Source organism: Lipotes vexillifer, unplaced genomic scaffold, assembly GCF_000442215.2.
Source record: "Lipotes vexillifer unplaced genomic scaffold, Lipotes_vexillifer_v1.1 scaffold97, whole genome shotgun sequence".
NCBI classification, from domain to species: Eukaryota; Metazoa; Chordata; class Mammalia; order Artiodactyla; family Lipotidae; genus Lipotes; species Lipotes vexillifer.
This window is the reverse complement of record NW_006775688.1, coordinates 1231977-1245057: the sequence shown is the minus strand read 5'-3', so window position 1 is coordinate 1245057 and position 13081 is coordinate 1231977. Positions and strand designations below refer to the sequence as shown.

Sequence of the window (13081 nt, the reverse complement as noted above, 5' to 3'; positions counted from 1 at the left end):
GAGGGGCCACAACGGGGGGGGGCCGGGCTAAAAAAAAAAAAAAAAAAAAAAAAAAAAAAAAAAGATACTATATTATTGATATTTATTTAATGGGTAAACATATATATGTGTGTGTATATGTGTGTGTGTGTGTGTGTGTGTGTATAAATATACGGTCTACAAGGAAAGTGATTTAGCAATGAATCACACTACTTAAAACTTTCTCTTAATATTTAACATTTCTTTGGATTTTTTTTCGATGAAATTACTCTTTTCCTCTTAGCAGGAGAATCAGGCGTTATGTGATGCACGGGTGGGAGATTCTTCATGAACTCTGGAGCATCAACCCCTCTGTGTAGCTACTGAAGGAAGATGTGGCTTTGCTTACACAACCTTCATGCCTGTGCCACTCATGGGCACAAGATGACGACTCCATGCTCTGCTTATGAGTTTGGTCTCCTTGAGGATAGGTCCTATTGGAGGAGGGTGATGGAAATAATTCCGAGCCCTCAAGTAAAGGCTGAGACAGAGACAAGGACTGAAGAACAGAATCCTCGTGTCTCAGCAACCAAGAGAGCAGCAGTGTGTACACCTAGGCCAGGCTGATCTAGGCTTCCCCAGCCACTGGGGAAGGGGGACAGAGGGGAACAATGGTTTTAGAAAGCAATAGGTGCTTAAATTTTAAAATGTGCCTCATTACAAACTCAAAACTTATTAAAACATTGATCAGGGGCTTCCCTGGTGGCACAGTGGTTGAGAGTCCGCCTGCCGATGCAGAGGACGCGGTAAATTTTAGAACTATTCTAAATTACGTTTATACTATTCATTCAATCAGCATTAGGAAGCATCTACTGTATATTCAGCATTCACATAGCAGACATAAATTATTTCATGAATAATTAAAGTGAAAGCATCTAATATTATAAGAAAGAGGTACATTTTACCTGGATTAGATGAGGCAATGCTTTTAGTGTAAGGCAAAACCAAATTCCCAGCTTGCAGGGGAGCAAATCATGCCACTGTGGTTTCACCAGTAATCTACAGGGAAAACAAAAAGCAAAAATAAAGAAGCAAAATATAGAAAGAAAGTGGACAGACAAAAATACTTTTATAATAATCATGAATTCTGTTTTGAATGGCTATTTCAACAAAGGAAGTTTTTCAATGAAGTATTTATGACAGTTATCACTTAACCTGAAGTATTCTATCATAAAATATATTAGTACAACAAATGCAATTATGTATGATAAATAAGAGAATCTAGGCTAAGATTTTGGGGAGGGGGACTTGTAATCAAGTTATAAAGATAAAGAAACAAAAGCCCTGTTTCTAACCTGGACTTTTCATCAGTTTGGCAAAATGAATTCTTAGACCTTATGATTACTTCAGCGGTAAAAGACTAAACATCATCAGAGTGTCCCCAAGTGCTGACAAGCAGATATGAAGACTGTAGCATAAACAAACCAATACATAAAAATTAATGTCATTTGCAGTTCACTGAAGCATTACTCACTGATGTCATCAGAACAGAAGACAGGCAGAATAGTCTCTGATCTCCATCTCACATTGATCCAACCAAAAAAAAAAAAAAAAACCAAAAAAACAAAAAAACATTGATCAGTCCCCGGTTACACTGTTAGATGTCCTTCCAACTCCATAGGTAAGCAAGTCTATTTCATACAAATATATCATGTTTTGTTTGGTTCAGGATGTTCATTTAGTAAATTCACTTTAGACTCCTAAGGAGGAGCCTTTATATTAACTTATAATGCCTAGACTATTTCTGCAGTTTCTCTTCCCATCAGTGGAGAATTCAGAGATTCCTTGGAGTTTCACAAGCTGGTAATCTGTCCCAAAGTTTTGATAATAGAAATTCTATAACTGGTGGGGTTTACATTTTTAAAGAGAACACTTCTGTCTTCTACTAATAGGATTAAGGGCCCCAGTACCCTTATGGTTCCTTGTTCCTAGGATTTACAAGCCCTTTTAAAAATAAAAGCCCACCATCTGGTTTGACAGAATGCCAGTCCATCTGGTCTCCCCATCGCCCTATCCCGGCAGGTTCTAGTTTACGCCCGCAGGCATCAGCCCCCTCCCCCATCCATGTGCTCCTTCTCAAGCTCATCAGCCTTATGGACTCCTTGGCCTCCCAGAGATATTTTCCACTGGCCTCCGCCCTCCCTGTTCCTCTTCATTCTGTCCTGCACCTGCTAGTTAGAGGCTTCCAGGGCTACCCTTTGCTTTCCCTGAGATAAGAACTCAGTCAGATTAAGATTTATGCAGCCCCATGTGGGCAAGGCAGGGCTGGGAAATGAGATTCCTAGTAAATAAATAGAGTGGGATTTCTTGGCTCTCTCTTTGGCCACCGTCATAGCGAACCCTGTCCTCATGTTCCCTCACAACAGACTCTGGTGTATTTAAGTAGGAAAGATGGGGTAAGTACAGTGAAGAGGGGGGCCACTGTGCCTGCCGCCCATCTGACTTGAGTGATCCATAAACTCCCGCCTGCCAGCCCTCAGTGACTAAATGGGGGACTTAATCTTCGTTTTGGTCACATTCTGTGTTCCTTCATTAATTCTCTTTCTGGTTATCCTGGAAATATTGCATCTTTTATCTTCCAACTGGAACCTCTGAGAGGTCGAAATAAAAGCGAAAAAGCTTCACAAGGGTGGGCTTCCCTGGTGGCGCAGTGGTTGAGAGTCTGCCTGTCGATGCAGGGGGAAGATCCCACATGTCGCGGAGCGGCTGGGTCCGTGAGCCATGGCCACTGAGCCTGCGCGTCCGGAGCCTGTGCTCCACAACGGGAGAGGCCACACAACAGTGAGAGGCCCACGTACCCCAAAAAACAAACAAACAAACTTCACAAGGGAAAGGTACACATTTTATTGCGCCTGATATTTTTCTTTCCAGAGATGTTCATACTAAAAATTCCCCTGGTCTTCCTGTTCCTTGTCTTTACTTTTGCTTCTCACACTCTGCTGCTCTTTCTCTGCATTTTTCAGACTCAGAGCTGAGATGCTGGCTGGGATGACATGAACACCCATCACAGTTCTGCTCCCAGAATGTGATGCCACAGATGCAGTCAGACGGTGTCACAAAGCACTAAGTAACTTACACTGGTGAGTGAGCAAAGTTGTCTCTCCTTAATGAACCCGGTACCATCTGCTCAGAAGACCACATGGATACTTCTCCCGGCCAGCAGAGTATTATGAGTAGAGGCTCATAGTCAGGACCAGCATGATTGGTTGGTAATAACTTGGAGACCAACCAGAACCATCAATAACAAGGCAGGTGTGTGGTGGCGCACACGGTCCAGGCACTCAGGTTCAAAGGCCGCAGCATCCCTAACTCTTTCTTCTCTGCCCGATCCACCAGGAAAATCTTTTGGCTCTGCCTTTATGACATATCCTGAATCCCAGCACTTCTCATCACTCTGCCCTGGCTCACACTGCCACCATCTTTGGCTGGGTCCATGCAACAGGTGCTTAACGCCTCCCCTGGCATGTCTGCCTCAAGCCACGGCAATGCTGTTCATGCCGCTGCTCTGCTCAAAACCCTCCCCCAGCTCCCACTCTTCAACACTCTGCGGAAAGGTCAACGTCTTATCCATCTCCTGAGGCCCTAAGTGACCTGCCTCTGATATCTCTGACCACGTCTCCTACGCTCCCTCACTTCCCCTCAGCCTCACTGGCTTCCTTGCTGCTTCCACACACACACACACACACACACACACACACACACACACACACGCCAGGCATCCTCCTGCCTCAGAATCTCTGCACACTCACTGCCACCGCCTCCCACGCCCACACCGACGGTGCACTCCCGGGGCTCCTGCAGGTCTTTGCTCCAATGTCACTTTATCAGTGCGGCCTTCCCTGGCCACCCTACGTAAAAGCCAACACTAACACCACTGTTTTATTCTCCTCCACAGCCTTTGACACACTCTAGTACATACTGTGAAACTCATACCGCTATTGTCCATTAGAACACAAACCCCATGAGAGCAGGACTTCTGCCTCTTTTGCTCATTACTCTTTAGAGCTTAAAGCAAGGCCTGGCACCCAACAGGCATGTTGATGGCTACTTGTTGGGAGCAAATGAGTGGTCTAGTGGGGTTCCCTAAGCAGACATGGAAATGAACTTCCCAACGACTAGGTTCGTATTTGTCTCTATAAAGGCATCCTTTGGCTTTTTGCTTATACAAGTGTCTTAACCTGTCTGTGCCTTCATTTCTAATGGTCTAGGAGCATAAAAAAGCTTTAGGATAGCTGCGATCGTTACAAAAATCTAAAATTAAAATGCTAAAGGAACTTTTAAGATCTTAAAGCTGAGACCTTGAAGGTGTAAGCAGTATAAAAATACAAAAAAAAAAGCGCGTATATACAGTTTTACAAAGGAGACCTTTAGAAGCAAGAAAAAATTAAAAAGCCTATAACCCTCTGGAATTCAATGGACTGGGGAGGGGACGATTATTTGCCCCTGCACTTTTCTTACCATTAAGGAGAATTAAAGCCTTACAGAAAAGGAACTAGACCAGCACTGGAATCAAGAACTCTTGAACGTTCAAGCTAGGTCGTTTGAGAGTTAAGAGTTAGTTTTATGAGATTAAGAGTGTTTCTTTGATGTTTCCTGGACCCTCTCATAGCTTCCCATCAAAAACCAAAGTCAAGTTCAATTCATTTACTCCAGGGGAGTAAATAAAGGGTGTGTGTGTGTGTGTGTTTAAGTAATGAGTAGCTACAGACAAACCTATCAACAATGTCACCTCCAATTTCTGCAAAACCTCCCTAGAATTTAAGATCAAAGCTCGAACCTCTTAAGCAGGCTTACCAAACTGCCCTTCTTTAAATGGCAATTCATAAAACTTAAAATACAAATTATCAGAATGACTTCTGACATGGTTTTCTCTGTATCACAAGGCAAAAGAAAGATTTACAAATGTCTCCTAAAGTACAGCCTTGCGCAATTTTTACTGCAGCCTAAAATTTACTAGAAAAAGAAAAAAAAAAACCTCAATATAATGTTTAACGGGTTGCTAATATTTAAACAGGAAACAGTTATTTCCAGGGGGGATGGATGTATTGTTTGGAGCCTATCCGGGCAGATAAAACGTTTAATATGTGTTTGAAGGGAGGACCAGGGATACTTGTGGTTCAAAGAAATCTTAAGATAAAGTTATCCCCAGGGACAGTACTTCTGGTTGAGGTGGGGGTGGGGATGGCTTTCTAACCTTTACTCTCTAATAGAAAAGTCTCAGCAACATCAGACCAGGATGGGGATAATCCTGAAGAACCTTTCAGGCTCCAGTTGATTATGGCAAGTGATCCCATGATAACAGCAGTTAATAATTACTGAGAGCTCACTATATACCAGGCACTGTGCTAAGCACTTTATATGGATTGTTTCATTTAATTCTCACAATAATCCTAGATGATGGTATTATTATTCTTCCTATTTAATGGATGAGAAAATGAGGCCCAGAGAGCTTAAGTAATTTACCCTCAAAAACACAGCTAGTAAGTAAAGGAGGGATTTGAACCTTGACAGTCAGACTCTAGAGCCGAGTCTCTGAGTCAACACCCGATCACACAAACCAGTTATTTTGTTTATTTATTTTATGTCTCCCTCCACCAAATGATAAGTTCTATGAGGTTAGAAACCTTGGGCTCTTCACTTACTCGGTCATTCATTCTTTCACTCATTTAGTCCTCATTCAATGAGTATTTATTAAAGCCTATTTTCAGGTACTATTCTGGGCACTGAGGATACAGCAGTGAACTAAAACCAAAGCCCCTGTTTTCATGGAGCACAATGTAGTGGGGGGAGATAAGCAATAAACTAGTTAGCAATTAGTTAATATATACTAGTCAGATGGTGAAAAGTGCAATGGAGAAAAATAAAGTAGCCAAGGGCACTCAGACATGATTGGAGGGCCTGAGGGAGCTCTTCACAGGAGTGTCCAGGAAGGGCCTGACGTGAATGTGACAAGGAACTAAAATCCTCCAGAAGGTGAGGGAATGGGCCACACACATCTCTAGGAGGAGAGCCTTCCAAGCGGAGGGGAGAGCCAGGGCAAAGGCCTTGGGGCAGTGGCAGGACGGTGCGCTTGAGAAACGTCAAGAAGACCAGTGAGGAAGGAGCAGAACAGATGAAGCGGAGACAGAGAAGGAGGTAAGCATGCAGGTGGCAGGGGCAGATCACGGGGGCCTGGCCGGCCATGGCCAGGGCTTTGCTTTCACCCTTTTACCTCGCTTACTGCTATATGCCCTGAGCCTGGAGTAGAGCCTGCGCTTAGCGGACACTCACTAAACATGTGCCAAATGAACTCATTAATGCCCTCTACTATCACGAATAGTTGAGGATGGGGAGGGGAGGGGAGAAGCTACTTATTGGGGATGATGAAAGAACAGAGAGGAGGAAGTTGAGGCGAGAGAAACCTCACATGAAGCTGCTGACTCAAGGACCTCTGGGAGCCTTTGCTTTTCTAATCAACCCCAGCCTGTGAACACCTGAAGCATTTTTTCTTTAACTGACCCACAAGAACACAGGTCAGGTATGAGGAAAATGTTCAGAAGCTGACCTTGACTCAGAAGAATGACACAGTGAAATAGCCTGCAGATGTCGGGAACACCAAGTGAGGCCTTGATTAAGACTGCACACCGTACACCACAGAGCAGCCAGGGGCCTGTTTTTAATCACTCCGAATAATATCCTCCACGGCAGGCACCTCTCCACCCAAGTGTGACCTGACAACTGGGTCACGGCCACCAAGCCTACCTTGGAAAGGTCTTGCTACCACCATGGAGCCAGTTATTCAAGGAGAAGACAAAGGTCAGAGACAACAGGCAAAAACTCCTTGTTCTCTTGCAAGAAAGGAAGGGGTCAATGATGCCGAACAGAGAACCAGGCAGTGTGCTTTCGCTCACGAGGTCTCGTTCTCTAGGCAAAGTTCTCCCATGATAAGAAAAAAAGTCAAAAAACCCAGAAGGAGCCCCAGTCGTCCCCTCCAGGCCTTTGCTGTGAAGGGCCCTCCACCTTCCTTGCCCTTCAATTCGTCACATTACCTCCGTATCATCGATGATGGTAGCAGGAACATTATTGTTCCCTTAACTATCTCCCTGATAGTTAAGGGAACATTAATAGCCAAAGTACCTAGTATTTCTGTTCCACTTGACAGTTTCAAAACACTATAAGATTTCCCTTGACGATACTATCTCCACCTCCAGCCCCAACCTACAACTGTCTGAAAGGGAGACCAAGAAAAGGACAAATACTTTACAGTCACTACTCAGCCAGGAAAAGAAAATGAAAAGGTGTCTCTTGCTATAACTTGTTTCTCATTCACATTTAAAGTTTTTTCTCAAGTCTGATGGCCTTCATGCCCTTGCTGTCAGGTTTCTTCTATTTTCTACTGCAGGTCCTTGTCACCCATCTCTCTTCTCTGGCCCATTTACTGCCCCCAAGAGCTTGGTGGCTCATCGGTGCCTCCTTCTTCCACCTGTAATTGGTTTAACAATTCTAAACCATCAGCTGCGAATCCGTCTTGTTAACATGCTACAGCCACTGCAGATACAACAAACGTTGGAAGGTCGACGGAAGAAACAGGTTACAACTGGGGGCAGGGAGCAGGCAGCACCCTGACAACCACAGAATCTGTCTACAAGTTGGGATTTTCCTTAGGTTTAAGATGAATTAATACATTATTAACAAGTCAGTGCGAGCCTGTGGCTCAGTTTTCCCCAACCACAAAGAGGTGCCCTTGTAGAGCTCTTCAAGAATCTTCTCAGACTTCCCTGGTGGCGCAGTGGTTAAGAATCCGCCTGCCAATGCAGGGGACACGGGTTCGTGCCCCGGTCCTGGAAGATCCCACATGCTGCGGAGCAACTAAGCCCGTGCGCCACAACTACTGAGCCTGCGCTCTAGAGCCTGCGAGCCACAACTACTAAGCCCACGTGCCACAACTACTGAAGCCCACGCACCTAGAGCCCATGCTCCGCAACAGGAGCTACCACATTAAGCCCGCACACCGCAACAAATAGTAGCCCCCGCTCAACGCAACTAGAGAAAGCCTGCGTGCAGCAACAAAGACCCAACGCGGCCAAAAAATTAAAAAAAAAAAAAAAAATCTTATGAAAAATGCTACGTAAAATCAAATACAATGACAATAAATTTAGTATCATGGTATCCCATCAGTTTGGAGACTACTTTTCTCTCCTGTGCTCACAAAACTCAATATAACATCCATTTATCTAAATTGGTACTTGCTGGCAACTTCAGTAGAGACCAAAGGCAAAAGAATTATGTTTCCCAGGACTAGGAGCTTGAAGTCATTCTCCAGGGCTAAGTTCACTCCACAAAAGGTTAAAAACAAGAAATGTCAGGGCTTCCCTGGTGGCGCAGTGGTTGAGAGTCCGCCTGCCGATGCAGGGGACACGGGTTTGTGCCCCGGTCCGGGAAGATCCCACATGCCGCGGAGCAGCTGGGCCCATGAGCCATGGCCGCTGAGCCTGCGCGTCCGGAGCCTGTGCTCCGCAACGGGAGAGGCCACAACAGTGAGAGGCCTGCGTACCACAAAAAAAAGAAATGTCAAATAAGAGAAAAATGATTTAAAAAATAAATAAAATTAACTCAAAAACAGCCAGTCCCCTTTTCCTTTTAAAGTTTCAGAGATATACCTTTTTAAAAAAAAAAAAAAAAAAACCATTGCATTTACTTTAATGAAATTAATGAATTTACTTTTCAGAACCATACTCATACTAGGAGCAGTACCCTCCTCTGACTCCTAATGGCCACCTACAGGGTCCTGTCACTCATGCTAGGGAACCTTTGCCTGGAGAGTCACAACCTTGGGTCCCTGGATGAACTTAGGGAAGTTTGGGAATCCCTAAGCCATAAGCCAAATTTGGTGATGTGTTTTTTTTTTTTTTTTTTTGCTAGAGAGGGTCCATAGTTTTTAGCAGATTCTTAAAGGGGTCTGTGATCAACCCCTCCCGCTACCTGCTAGAAAATGGTCAAAACCATAGCTTTAGGTTATCAAAGGTGAGTTGAAAACTTTCTGATAATCACTCAGAATGTATGTACCTTGCCTTTCAATTTTTTTTGTCAGTTTTGCTTTGTAGTTTCCAAACATAAGCACATTTCTTAAAAACCTGCTGGGCAATTTGGTATTCTTTTCTAAAAAAGAAAGATAACTGCATGTGCTGCCTCCCTTTGCCAAGTGAAATTTTTTTTCAAAAAAGAGCTACTTGAGAGAAACATTTTTCTTTCATTTCCAGAAAAGAAAGCTAGCCTGGTGAAGCTCTGAGGCTCAGTCCTTGACAGCAACCTTTTAGTGTTTATTCTAGCAGAACCATCACTACCATCCAGATTCTGCTGTCCAGCCACATGTTCCCATGGAGAATCCCCACTGTGATGATGGGTGAGAGTCGGGTCCTTTCGACAAAAATAAAGACTTACCAAAGACAAGCAACCCAGCAGTGAAGAGAACTTATTTCCATTTTCCCTCGTGTGATTACAGTTGGATGTAATTCTATAACAGTACCAAATTAAACTTTTCTGGCTAACCCAAAGCAGAGCCACAGGTACAGGGAAGGAAGAGGAACAATGCTTGTAGGTAGTGGCTAAGCCCTGTCCTTTGTTTCAGGCCATGCTTCCAGAGCTGAGTGTGTGGGTCATGCTGAACAGGGCATGAGGGCCTGAACAGAACAAGGTGAAGGTGAGCAAACACTTGACCTTCAACTTCCCTAAGCCCACAAGCACTAGATTTTGAGAGTCAATCTCTCTGACAAGAATTCCTTGTTTCCTATCAAATTATGAACAACTTCCCTTGTTCCCTAACAAGACCAAAAGTTTTGTTGATGTTATATTCGTTTTCTATCGCTGCTGCATCAAATGACCACAAACAAATTACACAAAATTACTATTTTATAGTTGTGTAGGTCAGAAGTCCAACACAAGTCTCATTGGGCTAAAATCAGCTGTTCCCCATCGCTCGCATTACTGCCTGAGCTCCGCTTCTTGTGAGATCAGTGGCGGCATTAGATTCTCACAGGAGCATGAACCCTACTGTGAACTGTGCACGCGAGGGATCCAGGTCGCACGTTCCTTATGAGAATCTAATGCCTGATGATCTGAGGTGGACCTTCGGGTGTCACTGTCTCCCATCACCTCCAGATGGGACCATCTAGTTGTAGGAAAACAAGCTCAGGGCTCCCACTGATTCTGCATTATGGTGAGTTGTATAATTATTTCATTATATATTACAATGTAATCATAATAGAAATAAAGTGCACAAGAAATGAAATGCGTTTGAATCATCCTGAAGCCATCCCCTGCCCCACCCCAACCCCGGTCCGTGGAAAAATTGTCTTCCACGAAACTGGTCCCTGGTGCCAAAAAGGTTAGGGACTGCTGCTATAGGAGACAATCCATTTAACTGCCTTTTCTAGCTTCTAGAGGCTGCCTGCATTCTTGGGCTCAGGGTCCCCTTCCTCTATCTTCAAAGCCAGCAACATAGTATCTCTCTGATCTTGTTTCCATCCTCCCATCTTTTTCTCTGACTCTCTCTTTTGCCTCCACCTTTCACTTTTAAGGACCCTTGTGATTACACTGGTCCTAACCAAATAATCCAAGTTAACTTCCTTATTTAAAAGGTCAGCTGATTAGCAACCTTAATTCTGCTTGGCCATGTAACCCAATATGTTCATAGGTTCCATGGGTTAAGACTGGACATCTTTGGGGTGGGGGGCATTATTCTGCCTGCCACAGTTGGGAGTGTAAATTATTATAAATGTTGTATCTTCTATAGTTTAATGAAATAAACCCTCTTTCTCCCCCTGATAAAGCATGAGCCAGCAAGAGCATGGGACCCTTCACAAAGCATGTGCCCTACAAAAGTTTTCAACCTTCTTTTCGATGTTAGAAGCATTTCGATACCCAAAGATTCTCATAGCCCTTGTTATAATCCTCTTTTCTATCAGCAATACTTTCATCATCCTAACAGCCACAGGAAATAAGATCTGAGTTCAGTTTACCTTTAAGCAATCTGTCTTTTTTTTTTAAACCTATAACATATACACAAACTGAGGGTTTTCTTGCCTATGTGGTCATCAACACTCAAACCTGGACAAAATCTATTCAAACTCATCTGCTATAACAAAAATCTTAAGAAATGGCCTTCATTTTTAAATAAATTCTCACCCTCGTCAGGATATCCAGTATATCTGTATTTAAAGCTAAAAAAGGAAACGAAGCAATGTTAGGATTTCCTGAAAGCTTTCCCACTCTATGAATGGGATGAGCATCCTGGAATCAACTGACCAATAAATCTCAACTTTTTCATGCACGGTGGGACAAAAGATTCAATGGATGAACGAACCACTCTGGTTGTTTCCACTTGATTTTGTTGAGAGTTATGATGGAGGGAAGTTACTAAAATAAATGAAGAGAATGGCATGGTACTGAAAAACTTTCCTACATAAGTGACAGAAGTTAGACATAAATCACTCTGAGACAAAAGTGTAGAAAAACTGTACTATGAGTTTAATAGTAACATTTAATATAAGTGTTACTGTTATAAGAGACAAGCACCTGGAGGTGACTTATGGTCGTCACTAGTATAAGATGCTGTGAGGCCCTCTAAGTAGGTTAGATTCTAATACCTGCTCCCTAAGTGCTCTCTGCTCATAACCCCCTCTCTTAGGACCTGGAAGAACAAAGGGAAGATATCAGTAAACCTTGCTCCTACCAAAAGAGAAGGGAGTTAGGGAATCCAATGAGCACTGCATGCCAGCATGAATCTAGGAATATTTGGCAAGTGCCTAGTCTAATTACAGAACTAATTTTCTTTTAAAGCTTAATTATTTTTAAGTGAGGTTTCACAAAAAGTAATTTGGAACATTTCTGTGTGCAATTCAAAAATGCTTACCCAGCTTCTTATGCTAAGGAAGCATTTAAGAGCTGAATGGATTTGTGTTATGAGCTTTTAAAAGGAGGTTTGCTACAACCACCTCACAGTTCCCGGGGGTGGGGGGTTCTTTAAAGTACACATTCAATCGAGAAACTGATAGGATAAGCCACAGACAGGGAGAAAATATTTGCAAAAGGCATAACTGATAAAGAACTGTTATCCAAAATGTACAAAAACTCTTAAAGCTCAACAGTAAGAAAATGTACAACTTGATTAAAAAATGGGCAAAAGAGGACTTCCAGTTTCAAGTCCAGCATGTAAGGAGCTTAGAAGTCAACACTTCATCCCAACAACACATAAAAAGCTGAACAAACTGAAAAATCAACAACTCTTCTTAGATCCATCAGAGAAGTGTGGTCACAAGGCAAACCCGTGCCAACTAAAACTGAAGAGACAGTCAGACAGATAGAGAAAACCACAACATAGCAGAGCAGAAATCTCCATGGGAAACCAAGGCTGAACTGTAATTGATGAATTGCTGCAGACTCAGTGTGCACAAGTCTGAGGGATAAAAACTCCAGGGGGACCCAGTCATAGACACAGCACCACACTTCTATGAGTTTTACCTCCAGGAACTTGACCAGGTTATCATAGTTAATATAGGAGAAAAACCTCCTCGTGCTTCCAGCAAGGGAAGGGGAAAAGGAACCATTTTGAAATACACTAGAGCACTCTGTTCTTCTTAACAACACCTGCCCTCAGGACAAAAAATTTTACCAGAGTCTAACCTGCTGGGGCTTTGTCAGAGCTTCACCTACCTTGGGTAAGGAAAATACCTAACTCTAGTCTTCTCTAGCCTTCCACATGGGGGAAAGGAAATACGCGTCTCCAGGCCCTTCTAGCCACCCTTTCCCTAAGGGAGGAAATAAAAACAACAGAGAAGCACTGATGAAGTTCACAGTCCAGGGGCACAGGCTAACCAGAAGACTAAAAGCTAATCACAGGACTACAGAATGCCTTCCTGTCCCCCACCCCCGTACATTACAACTACGTTACTGAATGCCATTTCCTTCCACCTGGTACATCATATCCACCTTTTATTCAAAAATTACAAGGCATGCTAAAAGGCAAAAAAAGCACATTTTGAAGAGACTAAAGAAACATCAGAACAAGAGTCAGATATAGCAGGAA

General features: G+C 43.3%; 1 protein-coding gene across 4 annotated transcripts in view; it reads right to left on the bottom strand.

The window, feature by feature from the left end:
* Positions 1–13081, bottom strand: part of RGL1 (ral guanine nucleotide dissociation stimulator like 1) — a 292140-nt gene that overhangs the window by 73746 nt on the left and 205313 nt on the right. The gene's annotated exons all lie outside the window — the stretch shown is intronic.